At 38.4% G+C, this 24467-nt stretch overlaps 1 pseudogene; it reads right to left on the reverse strand.

Annotated features, from left to right (window-relative positions):
• Nucleotides 1-790: 790 nt before the first annotated feature.
• On the reverse strand, nucleotides 791-22143 carry LOC100566161 (phosphatidylinositol 3,4,5-trisphosphate 3-phosphatase TPTE2-like; annotated as a pseudogene).
• Nucleotides 22144-24467: the final 2324 nt, after the last annotated feature.

The raw sequence follows: 24467 nt of genomic DNA on the forward strand, positions 1-24467 counted from the left end.
AAACATCTATCTTATAGCCCTCAAACTTTTACTTGTTCAATCAGATGAAGGAAATGCTTCAAGGACATTGCTTTGCTGATACAGCAGTAGTGGAAGATGCTATCAGACATTGAGCAAGGAATGCCCAAAGAGTTTTGTCAAACTGGATTTGATGAATGGGTCCAAAAGTGGCGCAAATGCATTGCCACTGATGGAGACTATTTTGAATAACATCATGTTGTAGGCAAAGTGTTGCTTGATACATGCAACTTTTTAAAAAGGAGGACACGTGAACCCTATAAGCACTCCTGGTGAACAGCCTGGCCACAGCACTTTCAACCTACTAATTGTTCCAAACAATTTTCAAAGGCAGCATCTCATAGAGCATATTATAAAACTCCAAATGAGGTGTAATCAAGATATGTGTCACCATAGCCAGATCAGACATCTCCAAAAAAAGGGCACAGATTGCACATTATTTTAACTATGCAAACTCAATTGGCCACATCTGAAACCTGAACACCCAGGTTAGCTCTGCTAACCTGTGGACCAGAAATCTCAGGGCTTGGGTGGTAATCTTATTCAGAACAAGGTGAATCCCTATCCCCTGATCTACATTGTGACTATCCAGGACCCCCTTTCTCTCATCTGAATTAAATGTAAGTTGCTCACCCTCACCCAGCCCACTACTGATACTGGCCACTGGTTTATTATACCAGGAATTCTCTTTGGAATGTTTGCTTCTAGATAACTTTTCCTTGGCAATTTTGCTTCTATTCTTTGAATTATTTTAATCATCATAAAGAAGCAGCATACATACTGAGAGAACCAGGCAACCTTTTGATTTATCCATAAATGCTATGGCTCTGACTACATATAAGAAGGAAAAGTATTGGAACACATAGAAGTAAAGTGACATGGTTCTGGGAGAAAAGTGAGTAGCAAGTAACTGCATCTAAAACTATTGCTACTCATTCCTGGTTAAAGTTCAGTGAAGTTCACCTCTGCAGCAAACTTTTCACTGAAACCTTCCACATTTTTGGCTTGTGTAGGTTGTCGAGTTCATTTTTGGTAAGTAAAATCTGTTGTCTTCTATGAACGAGGTATTGAACCAGAAGAAGAAAATATAGTCATCATAACCTTTGGAATATCAGAATAAGATTAAAGTCTAATTTTGACATCATTGCTAACAACAGGACAGTTTTCTAAGCCAATCACAGTCAGTCATTTTCATCATCAAAGAACAGCTTGCAGTTCTCCTGGGTGACACCAATGCAATGAAATACCACTCATTTTTCCATGATTGTCTTCATTTTCAAATAAGTGTCATTGCCTTTCTTCATGGATAGCATAGAATTTTATGCTTTTGATGTTGAGTAGTCTCACTGGTGGGAGGTTCCAGTTGTACAAATTTCAAAGTGGCATAATATCCAACAAATCTATTCTAGGATGGAATTTCAACACCCTGTAACTTGGAACTTGTGTTTGTATTAGTTCTCCTCTCACCAACGTAGCCCTGGGCACTATTAGCCTGGCTGCTGTCAATAAGCCAGGAGCAATAAGTCCGATCCTTCCCTTCTTTGCAATGTATTGCTATGACATTGCTCTTATCCTGTTGCATCCATTTCCATACATTAGCAGTAAACTTAAGCATGTCCTCTAAAATAAAGTCATTGTGATCATCAATAAACATTCTTTCCACCCTGTAATAGAAATACTTGGGACCATAGCCCTGTACACTACGAAGATTGTAGACTTTGTAGTGGCCTTCATCTTTTGTATCCAAGAACTTTGCAACATCCTTGATAGATTTCATGTAGAAAGTTTTCTGTCCAGGAGATAGAAATAACATTGCTATATCTTAGGCGATCCCTTGTAAGTCGAGGATGATTGTCTTCCATTTCTGGTGTCTTGGGGGTGGGTCTGTAGGTGGCTGAAGAGACCTATTTTTGACCTGCATGTTCTCCTGCAGTGAGGACATTGGTTTCCAGGTGGAAGGCGGTCCCGGTAAGAGTTGGCTTGATGCTCCTTCCTCTTGGCATGTTTCTCCCTTAAGCCCTCCATTCGTGCCTCTTCGAACTCCACAGCACTGCTGGTCACAGCTGACCTCCAATTAGAGCGCTCAAGGGCCAGGGCTTCCCAGTTCTTAGTGTCTATGCCACAGTTTTTAAGGTTGGCTTTAAGCCCATCTTTAAATCTCTTTTCCTGCCCACCAACATTCTGTTTTCCATTCTTGAGTTGGGAGTAGAATAACTGCTTTGGGAGACAGTGATCCGGCATTCAGACAACATGGCCAGTACAGCAGAGTTGATGGCGTAGGAGCATCGCTTCAATGCTGGTAGTCTTTGCTTCTTCCAGCACGCTGACATTTGTCCACCTGTCTTCCCAAGAGATTTGCAGAATTTTTCTGAGGCAACGCTGATGGAAATGCTCCAGGAGTTGAGTGTGACATCTGTAGACCGTCCACGTTTCGCAGGCATAGAGCAGGGTTGGGAGGACAATGGCTTTATAAACAAGCACCTTGGTATCTCTACGGATGTCTCGATCCTCAAACATTCCCTGCTTCATTTAGAAAAATGCTGCACTCGCAGAGGTCAAGCAGTGTTATATTTCGGTGTTGATGTTGACTTTTGTGGAGAGGTGGCTGCTAAGGTAGCGGAAGTGGTTAATTGTTTTCTGATGTTACACCATTAAGCTGTATTCCTGGCATTGCAGAGGGGTAGCTGGTGCCCGTTGGAAGAGCACTTTGGTTTTTTCAATGTTCAATGAGAGGCCAAGCTTCTCGTATGCTTCTGTGAAGGTGTTTAGGGTGGTGTGTAGGTCTTCTTCTGAATGCACACAAACTACGTTGTCATCTCCTTATTGGAGTTCTTTAGTAGATGTTGTGCCATCTGTCCGATAGATGATTTCCACTCCGGTGGGAAGCTTCCCATCAACAAGGTGAAGTATCATAGCGATGAAGATGGAAAATAAGGTGGGAGCAATAACACATCCCTGGTTGACACCTGATTCCACCTTAAATGGGTCACTTTGGGAGCTGTTGCTGTCCAAGACTGTTGCCATCATGTCATCATGGAGGAGCTGCAGGATGTTCACAAATTTGTCAGGGCACCAGACAAATTGGAGGATGGTCCTGAGAGTGCTGCAATTCACTGTGTCGAATGCCTTTGCAAGGTCAATGAATGCCATGTACAGAGGTTGGTTTTGTTCCCTGCATTTTTCTTGTAGCTGTTGTGCAGTGAAGATCATGTCCACTTGTGAGGATTTTCCCAGCGGAGGTTAGAAGGGAGATACTGTGATAGTTCTCGCAGTCTGTTCTATCCCCTTTGTTGAAAAGGGTGATGATGGTGGCATCCTTGAAGTCTGCTGGGATTTTCTCGGTCACCCACACTTTTTCAATGAGTTGGTGGAGTTGTTGTATCAGCTCAGGTCCACCCTCTTTGAAGATTTCACCAGGGGTCCCATCAGGTCCACTGGCTTTGCTGTTTTTTTTGTTTTTTTTTTTTGTTTTTGGTTTTTTTTGGCTGATGGCATTGCTGACTTCTTCCAAACTAGGCAGTGCTGTTAGCTCATCCTTGGTTTGTTGTTGCGGGATTTGTGAGAGGGCCTCTTCAGCCACATTGGAGTTGCGATTCAGAAGGTTCTGGTTGTGCTCTTTCCAACGTAGTACAATTGATGTTTTGTCCTTCAGAAATTTTTCCTTGATGTCTTCGTCAGCATCTAGTGTTGGTGCATATGCACATATGATGGTTGCCTGTTGGTTTTTGGCAAGGTTTATTCAGAGGGTTGAGAGTCGTTCGTTGATGCCAATGGGTGCTTCAGTCAGGTGCTTCACCAGGTCATTTCTGATAGCAAAGCCAACTCCGTGTATTCTTCGCTCTTCTTCAGGCAGTCCCTTCCAGAAGAAGGTGTAGCCTTCTTTTTCTTCCTTCAGCTGTCCCTCTCCTGCTCTCCAGGTCTCCTGAAGGGCTGCTATGTCAATGTTAAAATGTCCCAGCTCCCTTGTAATGATAGCAGTCCTGCATTTGGGGTGTTCACTGTCAGTGTTATCCAACAGTGTCCATATGTTCCATGTTCCAAAGTTCATTTTTCTTTTTTGGCCGCAGAGTGGTGACCTCTCTAGACGCGGCAGTCCAGTCAGGGTAAGAGAGGCAGACTATGTTTAGGGCACCTTTTCTAGCCCCTTCCCCGTGTGTGGTGAGCAGAGCAAATCCTAAAAAGGGCTGCTCAGTCATGGATACAGCTGCCAGACTACTCAACTGCTTCGGATCTTGAGCAACTGAGTCCATATCCACCACCCATGTGCCAGTCTGTGACTAGGGGCTTCCAGATTTCACAGTCCTGTCCCCATCACCACTTGCTGATCACCATGGGACTTTTGTTGGTTTGTTTTTATTTTTTCTTGGAAGATGCCTGTGCATGATTTTTTTTAATGTGTGGAGGTTGGTGCACAGCTGGTCAACACACAGTCTTCACAGAGTGAGGTTCCAGCAGTAGCATGGTTAACACAACGACAGTGGCTTCTCAGTCTGTTGCAGCCTTCTTCCGCCTTCACAGCCATTGTAACATGTACCATGTTATCCTCCACCTGCTCTGCTGTTGAGGTCTTAGGGTTTTTGGATTGGCTCCTCCTGGGAGTGCATGGCTCCAGTGGTTGTGCCTGCAGGTTCATTGGAACACGCAATCCCCCTCACCACGGCAAGGTGACAATCCATCAAGGGGGATTGCTATAACACGGGCAGTGACATAGGTGAGGTCCAGATCGAAGACAGATCCTTTGTGTAAGTCCTTTTAATGTATGCAGCCACCCCGAAGCACCCCAAAATTCCCCCTAAAAAGTAAATAAAACTTATGTGGCTGCCATAATGTTCCTGCTCATGCCCTCCTGGTGCATCAGTTCCTCATGCCAGGAGGGTGTGAGGAGAAAGAGAAAAGAAAATTGTGTGAAGAACACAAATCCAAAATGAATTCAACATTATGGCACTCATGTAAGTTTTATTTGCATTTTATGGAGAAATTTGAGTTTTGGAGGGAGGGGTGGGTGCACTTGGTTTTTCAGCTTGATTTTGGACATCCCCAGTATAAACCGGTTTTTGGACCTGTCTGGATAGGCCCATAGTCAGATAAACAGATAACCCTCCACCACCTCCTTTCCCTAAATTGTATGCATCGTGACATTGTTATTTGATAACAGAACTACAAATATTCTTGTACATGTGAATTCTTAGCTAGTTCACACACTTTCTTCAATAACATTGCAATTCCTTTCTTGTTAGAAACTCTGTTTCTTTTCATCATTCTGCAGTAGAAGGAAATTTAGCTAACACAGCCCTTTTCCTATGTGGAAAACAGGTATCCTGACAAAGAAAACAGCACTGATTAAATTTCTACCTGTCTTGTAATTGTGATGGGTGCAGATCTTTTATTTATTTATTGTTATGTCTTAGTTTATGGACTATGCCTGTCACAGGTGAATTCATTTTGCATTTGTATTCCTCACAAAATTTTCTTTATTCTTGCAAATCTACAGCAAGCACCATGTTTACAAAGGCTTCACCTTGACAGGGGTGTCAAGAGCTTATAAACCTACTACTGATCATGATTGTTTTCTTTTCTAAGGGGAGGCAACAATTGAACCACATCATTTCAGTTGTACTACCCTAAGTGGGCTGAGTGCTTTGACCCTCAGTTTCCCTGCTCTAATGTTCTGTCAGTTCTGAATATGGCATTATGACTTTTGTTTTTCACAAAAATTGGGGAGGTGTCACTGTTGTTTCAAAATGTGTTGCCTCTTTGACATATGCTGCCATCTGTATGCACTCTAAAGCTCCATCTGGAATATCATAATAAATACAGCCACCATTTCTAACAATGCAGAGGTTGAACAGCTTTTTGGGATTGTAATTCCAGCACCTAACTACATCATATCATCAGCTTCATCTCTCTTTTTTAAATAAACATGGGCAACATTTAGAAATGCTTGACCTTCAGGAGTCAATGAGAGAAGCAGATGGCTTCATTACTCCATTCAACTTGATTGCCACTTGCTAAAGCCGCCCTGTGTTTTGTTTTGTTTTGTTTTACCAGAAACAGCAAATAGTAAACAATGAGCATGAACATATCAATTTTAGTCCAGCTTTCTCATGTTAAAGGCCTATTTTTCTTGAGGGATGGGAATGGAGGAGATTTAAAAGATGAGTAACTCCCATTTTGTCAGCCTTTATGTTATACTCTGTGGTGTTTCATAGTGGTTAAAGTAAGGGCCCTTCCAAAGAGGGCCAAAACATGGGACCTGTCTCACTTTTACCCGAGGCATCCAAACATGGCCTAAGGTAAAAGCGAATTAATATGGAGAAAGTTTACTCTGCATTAATAAAACATCTGGAAAAAATTCATACCTTAAGCTAAGGCCTGGATCTTTCCAGGTGTGAGCCCTTTGGGGATTGACTCCCAGAACTGCTTCTGCACAGTCACCCCAGTTCTTCAGATTTTCCTCCTCCCACTTCCTAACATCATTTTCAAGCATCAGGAGTACTTTATGGAGGGATCTGTGCTGCCAGCAGACTCCTTGGGTAAGTTTTTTTTTGGGGGGGAGGGGAGCTATGCTTGACCTGGGACGGCATCTAGCCACTCTTCCCCCATGGGAAAGCCCAGGGTTGTGGGAGGTGGAGGGGGTGAAACCCCAGAAAAGGCAGGTTATTTTAACCCTCTTCCAACCAGGTTTTAGGTAAGTGTAGAAAGTGCCCTAATGACCTAAATGTAATCTCTAATTCTAACTAGAGTAGGGCCATTGAATCAGTAAGTGAATAGAAAGTCAACATGTAAATGCCTTTTTCATGGATAAAAATAAACTAAATATATATTTCTAGTAAGAAATCAAGGATGCCATTGATGGAAATAATAATTGCAATTACAGGTTGAATTTCTCATACCCACAACTTCAAAATCCAAAATATTCTAAAATCCTAAATTGCCCATATGGGTAACTGAGATAGTGCCAGCTTGGCTGTAACCAAACTTGGTCTCACACTCAAAAATGAGGGACACTCAACCCGTATTTAGCTCCAGATTGAAAAACTCATTTCTCAAAAGCTAGGAAAATCCATCAGAAAAAGTAACATAGCAGTGGGACTTTTGCATAGTTTCAATCAAGGTGGGGGGAAGAGGTGCACAAAAATGTTTTCTGCACAAAAACATCTTTTTCTTGCAGGAGCAAAAAAATAAAGATCCACATATATTGATTTGCAGAATAATTCCTCGACAGCAATTCAGGATCTTAAAGAATAGGGAGCATAATGAGAGGGAATATTCACTTTCTACCACAATAGGAAGAAAAATCCATAAATTGTTCAAACTCTTATCTGAGGAGTTAGTTTCATAGTTAAGATGGTAATTTGCTTTTATATTTCCTTCACATGTTCCTGTATAATGTTGGTCTCCTTTATATTGTTTGGTATTTTTATTTAGATGTTACATGGCTTGTTGGATTGTTTCTTAATAGAATCAGATAGAAGTAAGAATAATATTCCTGAATCATAGTTAGATGGAAAAAGATTTTTGGTAGGAATTGCATTTTCTTTCTCCTATTTTTCCACAAACCTGGTTTGCGGTCTTTGTTCAGCATTACACTAACAATTGCACTAGTGGCTATTTTTACTTTGCCAACATTAAACTGAATTTAAATCACTAAATTCATCCTATCACAACAGATTAAATATTTTAGGACAACAAAATTAACTGTAGCAGCTCGGAAAGAAGTTAGCATTTAAAAACATATTCTATTATTTTATCTTTATATATGTGTGTGTGTGAGAGAGAGAATGAGTGTATGAACCTGTATTTCTGTTCAAGTTATGGAGAAAAGCTCAATTAACATTAGGATTGATGTCATCTTGATTTTTGTCCTTCCAATAATGTAGAAGTGAACATCACTGCGCTCTAAAACATAAAGCCTTTGTTTTTCTTCTTAGACACTGATAAATTTGTCAGTTTTATCATAACAAGCCAAATCCAGTACATTAACTATTTTCCTTTTGTTTAATTATTCCCCAATTACTAAAAATGTATGCCTGTGCAGCTATAAAAGAGCTTAATGATAATTCGACATTTGCTTGTTTCCCTAACCCTCATAATGCCTTAGTGCCCAGGGTGTAAGATCCCAAGGAGAAGGGAAATATCCACCAGATTCCTATGGTTTATGAGAATATCAGGGTTCCCCTTGCAAAATAGCAAAATAACATTACTAACAGATCCGTTGACAAAACTTAACCTATTTTTTTAAAAAAAAAATCTTAGAAATAATCTTATCAACCAAAATATATGAGGAACTCCACACTCTTACACACAGTTTCCCAAACTTACCTCTAACTCTTGTTCTTATTCAGCCTGCATGGAGTCAGATTGCATCTTCAGTGTATCACTTTACACTGCCCTTTGGAAAATTAGGGGAAGCCCCTTAATTGGCAATTTTCTGGATCTTATTATATTCTGTCTCACTCCCATAACTGTAAAGGTATGTTTTATATGCAAGCATTTATTATCATTCTGTACTACATCTAAACAAGACGGCTTATACAGTTGACCATGGTATCCCTCTGGGACGCCTCGCAGGGAGCTTGGAGGTACTGCTCTGCAGTGGCTCCACTAATTCCTGGAGGGTCAGTCCCAGATGGTGTTATTGGGGGACTCCTGCTTGGCCCCACAACCATTGTCTTGTGGGGTCCTGCAGGGTTCTGTATTTTCCCCCATGTTGTTTAATATTTACATGAAGCCACTGGGAGAGATCATCAGGAGTTTCGGAGTGCGGTGTCATCTCTACGCAGATGATGTCCAACTCTGTCACTCCTTTCCAGCTATCACTAAGGAGGCTGTCCAGGTCCTGAAACGGTGCTTGGCCACTGTGTTGGACTGGATGAGGGCCAACAAATTGAAATTGAATCCAGACAAGGCAGAGGTTCTCCTGGTCAATCAGAAGGCCGAACAGGGTATAGGGTTACAGCCTGTGCTAGATGGGGTCACACTCCCCCTGAAGGCATAGGTTCACTGCCTTCAGGGGAAGTGATCCTAGACTCATCATTGAGCCTGGAACCCCAGGTCTCAGCGGTGGCTAGGGGAGCCCTCGCACAATTAAAACTTGTGTGCCAGCTGCGCCCATACCTTGGGAAGCCGGACTTGGCCACAGTGGTCCACGCTCTTGTTACATCCTGGTTAGACTACTGCAACGCAGTCTATGTGGGGCTGTTCTTGAAGACTGTTTGGAAGCTTCAAGTAGTCCAACGGGAGGCAGCCAGGTTGATAACCGGAGCGGCGTACAGGGAGCGTACTACTCCTTTGTTACACCAGCTCCACTGGCTGCCAATTAGCTACCGAGCACAATTCTAAGTGCTGCCTTTAGGCTATGAAGCTCTAAATGGTTCCAGCCCAGTTTACTTGTCCGAACGTGTCTCCCACTATGATCTACCATGTGTTTTAAGATCTTCAGGAGGGGCCCTGATTTCGGTCCCGCCAGCCTCCCAGGTGCGGCTGGCAGGTATGAGAGATAGGGCCTTTTCGGTGGTGGCCCCCCGCCTATAGAATGCCCTCCCAGGTGAAATCAGGCAGGCTCCCTCCCTCCTTTCCTTTTGGAAAAAAGTTAAGACTTGGCTGTGGGACCAGGCTTTCAATTAATAGTGGCAGTATCAATTGCAACATATGGCTCAGGATGAAATTGACAGACCCGGTTTTGGACTCGAAAAGCACCTAAATAATTGTTTTTATGTGTATATATATATTAATGTTTTAATGTAATTTAATTTTAAATTGAGTTGAAATATTACTGTAACTGTTTATATATGTGTTTTAGATTGTAAGCCATCCTGAGTCCCCATAAGGGTGAGAAGGGCGGGGTAGAAATACTGATATATATATATATATATATATATATATATATATTCACAAAAGCATATGAGGGGGGGGAACAGTTCATTTTGAAGTTGCTGCTACATTCTTTCTTTTTCTCCCTCTCTCTTTTTATGCTGAAAGAAAGAATGTGGTGGAAAGTTCAATATACATAGACAAATTAACTTGCAGAAAATGCCATTTTCCTGTGCTTGCACAAAAAAGCTTACCCTGATTACATTTACATTTAAAAGAGATATTTATTTTAATTATGTCACATCTAACTTTGTGTTTATGTTACATTGCTGCACTTAAAGTCTTACTAAAAAGCAGGTGTAATATCCATCCAGGTTTTCACTCTATAGGACTCTGAAAGAAATCTTGAAGGAGGACATTGAGAGCAGGAAACATAACCTAGTCCATAGAGAAGCAATTACACCAAACCAAGTGTTGTTTATTTTTAAATACTATATTTATAGCATAATGTCTTTTCTTCAACAGGATTGTAATGCTTTTGGAATCCCTGAACAAATTGCAAAAAAAACCCCTCCTTTAAAGTTACTCCTATCCATTGACTTTATACAGCTGCTCAGCATTCATGGCAATGGCATGTTAGTTTTTTAATTGCCCTCAGAAGCTTGAAAATGCTTGTAATCAGCATCGTGAGTTTCTGCTTTCATCAGAACAAGCCAAGCTCATTTTTGTTGGAAGTGGTGATGAACCACAGCAAGTCTTGTCACAAAATCTTGAGATGGCAGTGAAATTAGCTGCTGTCATCCTGACAGAGTGGGAACAAAAGGAGCAGGGTGAGAGGAGATATCTGAAGCAACTGAAGTTCTTTACAGAGCTAATGGCTCTTTAGCTTCTTTTTTAAGGAAAAAAAAGCATAAAAACATTCCAATGAATATGCAAAGATTTGTAAGGAGCAAGTACAGGAGCTGCTTACTTACACATTTCTACAATGTGTTGTTGACATGAGAAGTGCCTGAAGTGGAACATTAAAAGTGGGAGCTTCTCCTCCCGATTCTGGGAAAATACTTTAAAATATTCTTGCTGCGAAATTCAACAACAATCCTGCATTTGTCTGTTCTCTGAACTATTAGAGCCTGAAACAGCTTGCTTCAAATTCTGCATAATCGGGCCAGCTCTGCAACCAGACTTATTTAGTGTCATTTTCATTACAAAACATAATGCATGAATCATTAAGGAATTGGACTTTCTCCAAAAGTAGGGGCAGGTGGGTAGGCAGACTAAACATGTCCGATTCTAGATAAACAGGTATGAAGGACTTGTCTCATGTACCTTTATTTATTTATTTATTTTGAAAGAGCATTACCAACCACTTTTAAGCTATTGATAGAATTGGATGACACTTGGAAGATCTGCTTCTTCTTTGGGAAGCAAGACAGAAGACAGAAGATTCGATATCAGCGATTTCATGGAAGAACAGTCTTTATTATTGACAGTTTCAAACGGAAAGGGGACACTTATCTCTGCAGGATTTTTTTTAGAGGACAGTTGCCATGAAAAAGCCATGCATAATAGATAGAAACTCTGAAGCCCAGAGTGGAAAATGCAGAACTTTCCAAAATTTTCAAAAATGCACTGAATTCTACCACTTCATAGAAGCAGGTTCCACATTATCTAAAATGTGGTTTTAACATCCTACTCTTCTCAGGGAGAACTTTATTTGGAAAGCTCACAGAAGCATATAAATGTCTCTCCCTCCCCAGGGATATTAGATGAGCCCCCTCCCTCCTGATCTTTTGCAAGAAAGTAAAAACATTGCTCTGTGACCAAGCCGTAGGAGAACCTGTGCAATAAACAAACAGATATGGAATGACATGTTATGACTATAGGAATGGCCTGGTTTATGCTTGTGGATTATGTGATCAATTATGATTGCATGGTTTTTAAATGTTTTTAATTGTTTTACTTGTATTCTATTGTTCTTTTAAATGTCTTTTTAATGCTGTTTTGTTGTCCACACATCAAATAGCTGCCTTTTATGTAAAGCTGCCTTGAGTCCCCTTCAGTATAAAGAAAGGCAGGATACAAATATTATAAATAAATAAATTAATTAATATCTGTTTATATACTTTCTGTTTTCCTTCACATCTAAATTGTTAAATTGTTTCAGGGATGTCAGATTTGGATTCATTATATATTCAGGATTCATTTGAAAATTTTAAAAACCTCCAACATAAACCTATACAGTCATATTATGAACTGACTTCTACCCTGGTGCTCCTGTGTTCCATCTGTTCAGAACTATTCAGAACAATGACTTAATATTTATTTTTAATTTTAATTTCTTCTTTCTCTAAATATGCTTCCCTTTTAAATTTCTTTTTTTACAACTCCCAACAAGAGAGTAGAGAGAAAAAAAGAATGTATGAGAAATACAAAATCATTGGAAGGAAAACTCCTTGGTTCTTTTTACTTTATTCTGTTGCTAATCATATGTTACAATCCATATCTAAAGAACCACCAAATAGGGCAAAGATAGAACAGAATATTTCTATAACAACTCAGCAGAAATTAATTGCTGGAGCAGCTTAAGAAGAACTAAAGCCTTCTTTCTTTTTCTTGTGCTTTCAAGTTCAGCCCTTTTCTTTTGCCTGAGGAAATCTCCTGGCTCATGGGTTTGATGTCAATTCTTGATTGTGTTTTGATGTTTCTCCAGATCTACAATTGAGTTCAGTTCTCTGCAGCCAAAACAGACATTTGTCATCTCGTATGCATCAGATTTCTCATGGCATACTGCCCACTTAATCATTCAGACAAGGGGAGCCCTGACAAAAACAAGGGTTAGAAGCAGGGAGAGCAACAGCAAGCCACTGTGACCTAGCAAGCTTGGTGTCACATGTGATTACTATTATTTATAAGGATCACTTAAGACATACTGGTGTTGCCACACACCAATTTGACCACACTGGAGTGTTTAAGTAAATATTTGCACACAACCAGGAGCTGTTCAGGGTGTTTCGTCTATGGCCACAACCCCCATCCCATGAAATATTCAGCACATGAAATGTCTCCAGTGATGCAGAGTGGTGGGTTTTCACTCTGATTTGATTAGCAGTGATGATTCTTTCATGAGGTGTGACTGTCCTCCCAGATTAGCATCAGCCCGGCTTCTCTGCAGTAGTCACGGAAGGATGGAGCTGGGAGAAGAGCAGCCAATGAGGGCATTTTTAAACTTCAGACTTCTCACGCTTTCATTTCTGATTCAGACTCCCTTCTCTTCCACAGTTACACCCAGATTCACAGATAAAAAATATAATTAAGACAGCAGCCTGAAAGTAAACCTCTGGGAAACTTGAGTGACACAGGTTTGTTGTTCTTTTGTAATCAAATGAACATTCTGTGTGTCAAAAATGCAAAAGGGCAATGAAGCTGTATTAAAATGAATATTACTACTAATTTCAAAAGGGCAGATGCAGATAGCTGAAGGTATTAAGTCTAAATCTAATTGTAATTCTCTTCTTCTGAATCATTGAACAGAATATTTAGCCGCAGAAGAGCAGGGACCCAAAACAAATTGCTTACAGCTTATGGAAGTAAGAATGGTTGGATACAAAGGGCAGCAGCTGGCCAGCTTTTACTTGCTTCCTTAAAAGAACACCTCAATGTAAATATCAATACTTCCTTGGCAAAAAGCACAAACATCTCCTTTTCAAACAAATCTCATGCCAGAAAAGGCCAATTTCTTCCTGTTTTTGATAGAGACAAAGAGCAAAAACAGCAATCCAGAGTAACTCCTCTTGTCTTCATAAACATGCCAAAACTGTGTATCCTGGGTTGCCTTCCAACACTTTAAACCTTGGTCCTATTACACCCTACTATAACTCATAGGGTTTCCGTATTTCCATGTGCTCTTTCACACTACCCAATTATTGTGCTATGATTCCACTTTAATTGTCACAACAGCCTCCTACAGGATCCTTTGAATTATAGTTTAAAGAAGAGTATTCGGAATTTCCAACAAGAAGTGCCTCTGACTAAACCCCAATATTCCACAGGATGTTCCCATCGCAGTAAAAGTGGAATCATAGTGCTTAACTATGAGGTATGAAAGAGCCTCAAATGACTGAGAAATAAACTATTTGGATCATTTGCACTGGGACTGTTCTTCAAATTGTGAACTAATATAGATTTTACAATATAGCTCTTAGTAAAAAAGGAGAGTGCATTTCTGTACAAGCAAAATGTAGGGTTCATCATGCATAGAAAGGTAAACATTTAGATCAGGGATCCCCAAACTAAGGCCCAGGGGCCGGATGCGGCCCATCGAAGCCATTTATCCGGCCCCCACGGCACAAGGCCAGAAAGGGGTTGGGCTAAATGACCCAAGAGGTCCCTTCTTCTCTTACAACCATTATTATTATTATTATTATTATTATTATTATTATTATTATTATTATTATTATTATTATTAACATTGAGGCTGGGTGGCCATCTGTCAGGGATGCTTTGCTTGTGCTTATGGTGCACAGAGGCAGAAGGGGTTTGGACTAAATGGCCCAAGAGGTCTCTTCCAACCCTCTTTATTATTATTATTATTATTATTATTATTATTATTATTATTATTATTATCATTGATTCTGAGTGGCCATCTGTCAGGGATGCTTTGCTTGTGCTTATGGTGCACAGAGGCAGAAGGGGTTTGGACTAAATGGCCCAAGAGGTCTCTTCCAACCCTCTTTATTATTATTATTATTATTATTATTATTATTATTATTATTATCATTGATTCTGGGTGGCCATCTGTCAGGGATGCTTTGCTTGTGCTTATGGTGCACAGAGGCAGAAGGGGTTTGGACTAAATGGCCCAAGAGGTCTCTTCCAACCCTCTTTATTATTATTATTATTATTATTATTATTATTATTATTATTATTATTATTATCATTGATTCTGGGTGGCCATCTGTCAGGGATGCTTTGCTTGTGCTTATGGTGCACAGAGGCAGAAGGGGTTTGGACTAAATGGCCCAAGAGGTCTCTTCCAACCCTCTTTATTATTTATTATCATTGATTCTGGGTGGCCATCTGTCAGGGGTGCTTTGCTTGTGCTTTCGGTGCACAAAGGCAAAGGGGGATTGGACTCGATGGCCCAAAGGGTCTCTTCCAACCCTCTTATTTATTATTATTGTTGTTATTATTATTGACACAACGACGTTGTATGACACAGCAAACAAGATAGATATGCTGGATTTCGTTTCACAAAACCACAAGTCGAACTCTTCCCAAGTGTCTAGGACTGTGTGATGTATTTTCGGATGATGCGTGCAGATCCCAGCAGGGTGGCCTTTTGTAGTTGGCAGATCGTAATTTTGTCAATGTCTATTGTTGTTGTTGTTATTATTATTATTATTATTGTTCGGTAGCCAACTATAGTCCGGCCCTCCAATGGTCCGAAGGATCGTGAACTGGCCCCCTGTTTAAAAAGTTTGGGGACCCCTGATTTAGATTGTGTACACTCAGGTGTAATTTTTTCAAGCAAATAAATTAGTGATAATTTAATTTTAAGATAATACCCACATTTAATTCCATTTTAAAAAATTACATAGTAATACAGGATTGGTAGAGAAAAAACCTATGGACATCTGATAAACTGGAAAGGAAGAGAAATAGGTTGATCCATCCATGCCTAACACAGTTTATATGTCTAGGAAAGGGAATGAAGCTCATAATGTCTGTATTTTTCTGTGCAAGTATTAATTACCTATTATTGGAATATAAAGCTCATCCTGCTTTGGAGATACCTATGTTTCCAAAGGTTATGATGAATTTAAGGAAATAAAAGAAAAATTGTTATAAAACCAGGCATGTGCTAGAAAATGTAGACGACTAAAATGTGTTAATTGATTGAAATATGGACAAAAATGATTAAACTGGCATGAAAAATACATATTCTCTCTCACACACTCACTATATAATAGCAGAAACAGGCACCTTTTTGCATGAATCAAAAAAAGCTTTGCAAACTGCTTTGAATTGGAACATATACAGAATTCTCATAGACAGTTCACAAAGACAAAAATGCTGTATTTCTATGTTTCTCAGGTTTTCTAGCTGAGACAGATGAGGAGAGAGAGATTGGAGGGATTACTTGCTACCCTGAAGCCATGTTACAGGCAGGAATTGATGTTGAGATATTACATTGGAGGTAAAGGGAAAAAAACTTCTTGGGCAAAGCAGAAGGAAAGATTAACATATGCAATGGCAAAAATGGCTGTACGATTAATCAAAGTGATGGTGGCTACAGTTACGATAAGTATGATTTAAAGCCATTCAAATTGGACATCATTTTAATTAAGTGATTGCTGTTTGAAGATAAACCAATCAGGTCTTCTCAGGTAAACAACTGTTCCCATCTTTCCCAAAAGAAGAGGAGGGAGGGAGGGTTGTTGTCCACAGACTACAACAGAAGGAACAAGGTGTCTTCTGGTACCTTTATTTCTAAAAAAGTTTTATTTGACATAAGTTTTTGTAAATTATTGCACAATAATTGTAAATTATTGAAGCCTACAGAAGTTTGTGTCAAATAAAGGATGTTGTTTTTCAAGATATGTGTGATGCCTCATTCCAGGCTTAGCATATTGCAGACTCCATGGGAAAAAGAGTGTGCACCTGTGGATTAGACAGTTCATTAACCACAACTAATAGAGTTAACCACCTGATCCCGAAGCATGTTTAATCGGAAGTAAATCCTACCATGTCCAACCGAGCTTGCTTTCTAGTAAATGTACAGAGAATTGCTGCAGAAGGCTACAATCCTGAATCTGAAGGTAAACCTCATTGAAATAAATTGGACCCCTACAGGGTTGGCTGAAAGCCTCATTAATTCAGATATATTCTGTCACCAAAGTGTATTTTTCAAGACTCTATAGTAGGGTTTTAAAAAATATTAACTAATAGCACAGACTTACCATTAAAAAATGAAATTGAATGTAATAGATCTCATGGATAACTTCTGGAACATGACTATATAATTTGAAACAGAATACATTAATTCAGAAATCTACATTTTAGATTTTAAAGTGAAACAAAAAAGCAGGAGATAACCTTTCAACATCCCTGTATAAAAAACCCACAGATGCCAATACTTATTTAAGATCTGTTAGCTCACATTCCAGATCTCTTAGGGTGCTTCCAGACAGCATGAAAATGTGGGTTTTAAATGGAGGACAAAAAAAAAGCAGGACCTGAGAACATGGCCTCAAACAGACCTGAGGGTCCTGGGATTTTCCCCCCACTATCTTCAGGGGCTTCCTCTCTATCGGAACAAGATGGAGGGTGGACGGGGGACATCCGGTAGAAAGTTTTTTTTATTAAAAAATCACTCCATTATGTGCTGGACCATATTTGTACACATGCAAATATCTTAATATAAATGCAAGCAGATTCATATATAATAATAATATAATAATAATAAAACTTTATTTATACCCCGCCACCATCTCCCCAATGGGGACTCGGGGCGGCTAACATGGGGCCACGCCCAGAGCAATACAACATAATAGAATATAAAACAGCATACCATAGCATAAATTAAAAGCAATACAATAGATAATAATAAACATTAAATAAAAAATATATCAAAAAACAGTAAAAACAGGGCAGGCCGCATGGACACAAGGATAAAATTCGGAGTGAGAGGAACAGAGGAGTGCTCCACTGCGGACAGGGGCACATGATAGTGGGGCAATCCAACCATTTCAACTACAGGGCCATTTTCAATCATGTTACCAGCAGTTTAACAGAGTTCCATTGAAACATATTGGGACATAATTCAGCACATATCAGGTTGTCAAGAAAATCACAAAATTTCCTTCAAAATATTTAGAACCATTTGAGATATTTTGGTGAACAGCAATTTTGGGGAACAAACATCCATGAACATGCTGATGGGTACAAACCAGACTTTAAGAATGCCAACTCTGTGGCTATTGTTTCTATTGTAGGCATACTTCCAAAATGCTCGAATTTGCATATCATTTTAACAAAGAGAAGTCCACGTGGGACCAGTATACCACTTGCAATAGCAGTTTTATCATTTATGTCATATAATGTGCGTTTAAAAACATGTGTAGGAGAACAGCTCAGATCATAGCTAATCAGGGAACATTTGAAAACTGTCATATATAGGATTATATTTTTAAACTTTTAATTACTGAATGTAAAATATATATTTTATTTAACTAAGGAAATCTAGACATGTAAGAAATTTTTAAATATGTGAACCACTTGATATATCCAAAATCACAACTTAAAAACTGATTTCCCTCAGCATATTTGTCGATGTGGGCAATATTATTTACAATACAGTATGACAAGTTTAATGTTTGTTAAAGTATTCTTCAACTTTTCCCCAGTTGGTTTCTCTAATGCTTTTTCCTCTTGTCGTTTTCAATAAAAAGGTAAGTTTGTCTATGTCTCGAATTTCATTTAGTTTGTTCAACCAACTAACTTTCTTCGGCGTCTCCTCATTTTTCCAGTGTTTCACAAAAGTCATTCTCGCGGCTGTAACACAGTATGTAAATAAAATATCATCATTTAAATCCAAATTCATACTTGCGTCCGTTATTCCTAATAAATAATACTCAGGTTTAAGCGGGAATTTCTTGTCTAATATAATTTGAGTCTCTGCATGAATCATTTTCCAAATTTTTTTCGTTTTATCACACGTCCACCACGTATGATAAAAAGAGCCTACCTGGGTTTTGCACTTCCAACATTTATTATCATAACTCTTGTATATTTTCCCTATTTTTTTTGGCGTTATGTACCATCTATGAAAGATTTTATACCAATTTTCTTTCAGATCTGAAGTGTAAGTATATTTTAATTTCTTATTCCATATTGTTTCCCATTCATTTAGTCTAATTGGGCGCCCAATATTCCTAGCCCATTTCACCATACAATTTTTAATTTCCTCTACTTGTGTAGACCCTTCTAGTAAAATAGTGTAGATTTTTGAAATTGTCTTTTTCTTTAAAGATATTATTTTATCCCATACATTATCTGAATTGCTGAATCCGGTTATCTTATCTTTAGTAAATTGCTCCTTTATTTGGGCATATTGGAACCAGGAAATATTAGAAAATTTCCGTTTTATTTCTTCCTGGGATTTTAACTCATATACTCCTTGACTTCTAGTTAATACGTCTTTATATGTGGGCCACGAAGTCCAACCTAATATCTTTCTCTGGTTAGCCTCCAAAGTGGAGATCCAGAGCGGCAATTTATTATAATAAAAATGAACTTTGTATTTTTCCCAAATTTTGATTAAAGCAGATCTAATAAAATGATTCCCAAAATTCTTTTCAATTTTCCTTTTATCATATCCTAAATAGGCATGCCAGCCTCTACGTAAATCGAAACCTTCTAGATTTAATAAATGTTCTTTCTCCAAAGTAACCCATTCCTTGGTCAACTGCAGAGCGCATGCCTCAAAATACAGCTGCAAATCTGGGAGGCCAAAACCTCCTTTTTTAGTTGAATCTGTCTTGATAATATAGTTAATTCTGGGTTTTTTATTTTTCCAAATAAATTTGGAAATGTCTCTCTTCCATTCTTTGAAAAAATTTTGGTTTCTTATTATCGGTAAGTTTTGAAAAAGATATAATAATTTTGGTAAAACATTCATTTTAACTAAACTGATCCTTCCCATTAATGAAATATTTAAATACTGCCATTGTTGCAAATCTTTTTTTATCTCTTGCCATTTCCTTAGGTAATTGTTTTCTAAAAGTTGAGCATTTTTTGCAGTGAGCCATATTCCTAGATACCTAATTTTCGATACTACTTTTATCCCTGTAATTTCTTGAATTTTTTCCTGGTTTCTTTTTATAACATTTTTTGTCAGTATTTTAGTCTTTTCTTTGTTAATATAGAACCCCGCTACGCTTCCAAAATTCTCAATTTTCTGTAACCAATTAATTAAGTTATTTTTGGGTTCTTCTATTATGCAAATTATGTCGTCTGCAAAAACTCTTATTTTGAACTCCTCCTTTCTTATTTTTAAACCTTTCAATTGCTCGTCTTGCCTAATATTTCTTATTAATATGTCCACTGCAAAAATGAAAATCAAAGGAGACAAGGGACAGCCCTGTCTGGTTCCCTTCTCTATATCAAATTCTTCTGATTGTTGTCTGTTAATTGTCAATCTGGCTGATTGTTTATTATAAATCGCTTCTATGGCATTCATAAAGTTATAACCCAAGTCTAACTCTCTACCTAACAATTTAAAAAAGTTCCAATTTAGATTATCGAACGCCTTTTCTGCGTCGATGGCTAAGAGCGCTACCTCTTTCTGATGATTTATCTCATAGAATTCTATAACATCTAAAATGCATCTAACATTGTCTTGCAATTGTCTGTCTGGTAAGAAACCATTTTGTTCCCTACCTATCCAATTCCTCAGAAAATTTTTAAATCTGTTTGCCAAAATTGTCGTAAATAATTTGTAGTCAGAATTTAAAAGAGAAATTGGTCTATAGTTACGCACATCAGTCAGATCTGCCGTTTCTTTAGGAATTGCTATCACCTCCGCTTTAGACCAGGACTCAGGGATGACCTTATCTTTTAGCGCCGCATTCATTATTTTCATTAAAAAGGGTACCAATTCATCTTCCAGGATCTTATAAAAACTTATTGTAAAGCCGTCTGGTCCCGGCGCTTTATTGGGCTTCATTAATTTTATAGCTTTTCTAATTTCGTCCTCCGTTATATCTTTATTTAAGGATTCTCTTTGACAATCTGATATTTTCTGAAGCTTCAGTGAATTTAAATAACCTGAGATATCTTCCAATTTTATCTCCTCTTCCTTGTAAAGTTTAATATAAAATTCTCTAAATATATGTAAAATCTCCTCATCACTAAAATACATTGTATTATCGCCAATGATTTTTGTTACCAACTGATTCTCTTTTCTTTCTAACCATCCGTGTGAGCCATGCCCCTGGTTTATTTGCATTTTCAAAATTATATTGTTTAATGAATTTAAGCTGATTTGCTGTTTGTTCTAATTCCAAATTCTTTTTATTACTAATGAGGGCTTTTCTTCTTTTTACTAAGGATAGTTTCTGTGGGTATTTCTTTAATTCTTCCTCTATTAAAGTTATTTCCTTATTAATTTCGTTCATTTTCTGAAACTTCACTTTATTTTTCTCTATTTTCTGTTGTATTAGATATCCCCTTATGACCGCTTTGTACGCATCCCAAGTCACTTGGATACTAGTTTCTGGTAGAGAATTAAATTTAAAAAATTCATTCGTCAATTTCTTGTTTTTCATAATATCGACTTCTTTTTTAAGTAGGTTATCATCAAATCTCCATTTTCTGGTTATCTTTTTTTGATTAATTGACATAATTATAGGACTGTGATCTGATTTATCCCTTGGTTAAATGTCTATTTTGTCTATTTTTGTGCATAGCGAATTTGATAGCCAAATCATGTCTATTCTAGCCCAAGTTTTATATCTACCTGAATAGAAAGTGTAATCTCGGGTGTCCGGGTTTTTGACCCTCCAAATATCTTGTAGATCAAATTCTTCTCTTAATTTCTGAAAATTTTGTGGTAACAATCTTCCTTTCTCATTTTTTTTATTTTTAGAAATTTTGGTTGTGTCTAATTTAATGTCCATTATCCCATTGAAATCACGTAAAATAATTAAGTGATCAAATACCGATTCTACAATATTTTTCTTTAAGTCACTAATAAATTTCCTTTGAGGGCCATTCGGTGCGTAAATATTAACAATTAAAATTTTATGTAAATCATATGTCAATTGTACAGCAACAAATCTGCCTTCTTGATCTTTAAATTGAAGTTTTGCTGGGATTTGTTCATTTACATATATCACAACTCCTCTTCTCTTTTTGTTATCTGATGATAAAAATTCTTTCCCCAAATTCTTATTTATTAAATTGGCACCAAATCTCTGCGAAATATGCGTTTCTTGTAATGCTATTACATCAAATCTACCTTTCCTTAAACTATTCATAACCTCTTTTCTCTTATTGGGCGAATTAAGCCCATTAATATTATTAGAATAAAATTTTAAATTACGCTTAAAGTCACTCGTGTCCATAACCGGTTCCTTCTGCACCGCTTAGAGTGTGGGGTACGTTTTCGTCTTCCATTTTATCCTCTTCTTCTGATTCTATTTCCTCCTCCTCCTTATCTTCTGTTTCATCTTCATTATCATCACCCACGTCTGATGTACCCGACGTTGTTGGGTTTATCTTTGCGTTTGGATCCAGGACTTTAGGCGACATGTGTCTGGCTCTTTTTGGTTTCTTTCTTTTAACCGAGGGAGGGCTTGGTTCTGTGGGCACGTTTTCCTTCTTGTCTTGTTTCAAATTTTGATAAAAATCCTTTGCCTTCTCCTCTGAGGTCAGCCAGTGTTTTTCTCCCTTCCATGTTACCATTATCCCTTCACTTCTTTCCCATCTGAAACAAATTTTTTGTCTTTTAAGCTCATCAGTCAGAAAGAAATATTTTCTCCTTCTGTTTAATATTGCTTGAGGAAATTCTTTTAATACTATTATCTTTTTTTCTTTAAAGTACATTGGATTGCGATTGTTGTTCATCAAAATTTCATCACGGGTTCTTTTCTTTACAAAATGAATAATTACATCTTTATGCGCTCTATTTCTTCTGGAAAAGTTGGTCTGGATTCTATATACTTGATCAATTCCATTGTCTATTACCTCTGAATCTTGCTGGAGAAGATCTGAAATCAATTTGACAATTATTTTCCTTAAGTTTTCATTGGCTTCCTCTTGGATATTTCGGAATCGCAATTGAAATTCCTTTTCATTTAATTCAAATTTCTCTTGTATTTTTTCCAACTTTTCATTTTTGAATTCAAGCCCGTCTAATTTTTTCTGTAGTTTCACTTGAGTTTTAGTTATTTTAATATTTTCTGCTTTCAAATCGTTAATGTCCTTGTGCGATTTTTCCATTTCCTTTTTCAAAATTCCAATGTCCTCTTTGATTTCTTTTTTCATCTCTAACATTTCTTGATGTAACTCTTTTTGTTGAGAAGCTTGCTTATCTAACTTCAGTTGGGCTTCTCTTTGGTGTTCTTCCTGTCTCTCCGCCAATTTTTGAATTTCCTGTAAAATATCTCTTAAGTTTATGTCCTCAGCTTGTGATGATCTTCTGAGTTGTCCTCTGCTGTCTTTCATTTCCTTTTCAAATTTAAATTTGGGACCTGCCATGGTAGGGTGTCCCGTCTATCCAAACTACAAGTATTATTGAGAAAGGATCTCCTATCCTGTGTTGGCACCAAGCGAAGCCAGTTCCACCCGCAGCACCCTTTAGCAGGTCTTGTGTTTAATCACCCCTGGCTGTAAGTTAATACCTCTACCTGTAGGGGGACTGCTCTCTCAATTTGTCCGGATCCGTCGTTGTACAAAATAGCAGGGTACCAATGTATCAAGAGTAGCCTTCCCGTCACTTCCCACGACCCGTCACACCGTCTTCACACACCTCTGTCTGCTTCTTTTTTTCTCTCCTCTCTCCGTTCCACTTTCACACTCCACGTCTTTCTTCTCTTCTCAATACTCCTCTTTTGAGCTCCTCTTATTTCCCGTCCTTTCTAACTTTCTGAGTTTATATCAGCCCCAGAGAAGCCACCTTTCACCGCACCGATATTCCCAACGGACCTTTTAGAAAGGTGCACCGCCAAAAACTTCCGCTTCCTCTGATGCCGTTCCCTTCTCCGGGGTACTTCCGCCAGGAGTTTCTCAGTCGCTCTGTCCCACAGGAAATGACCAATAGTCTTTTGAGCTTCCAGGCGTTCCGTAGAACTGCAGACGGAGGATTATTTACAAGAAGGAGGCTCTAGTCATAACATCATGGCTTCCAAGGTCAGATTTTAAATTCTCTGGATTAAAATGCCTTCCCATAACTTCTCCTTCCCGCATCCAAGTCCAAACAGTAGCCACCGGTAAAGTTTTAATTAGCTACTCGTTGCGTCTATCTGTCTCTTTCAATTGTAGTTACTTGCTTAAATATTTTTCTTTAAATCTTGACTTTCAAATCTTCAATATGATAGTTGATAGTTGGTTATAGTTGATAATTGATAGAAAATAACGTAAATAGTTCCACTCACAGTTTCCTTTAGTAACACTCCCAAGTTCCTTTTTTTTCCATTTAAAATCAAGGGCTGGGCTGGCAGTTAGTGCAGGCGTCTCGCCCGCTTCTGATCCGCGGTCCCTTCGGTCGAGGATCGGATCTACGGGGTGCACAGGATCTAGCGTCCCTTCTTGCTTCTATCCACAAGAAGAGAAGAGCCTAAGACTCTACCCGACTGCTGGATTCCGGAGGCTTACTGAGAACCCTCAGTAAGTCTGTCCTGCCGCCATGCATGCCCACCGGAAGTCAACAATAATTTAATATAAACAGGTTTGTTTATGTATTTACTTAAAGTTCTACCCTAATAAAAAAAATCTCATGGCAGACTTCAATATCTTCTTTTCCATTTTATTTTCACAACAGCGCTATGAGGACAATAAGTCTGAAAGATAGTAACTTGCAGGTGCTCTTAGGTAAGCTTTATGGCTTAACAGAGATTTTATCCACAATCTAGTCA

This window comes from Anolis carolinensis, chromosome 3 (assembly GCF_035594765.1).
Source record: "Anolis carolinensis isolate JA03-04 chromosome 3, rAnoCar3.1.pri, whole genome shotgun sequence".
Taxonomy (NCBI): domain Eukaryota; kingdom Metazoa; phylum Chordata; class Lepidosauria; order Squamata; family Dactyloidae; genus Anolis; species Anolis carolinensis.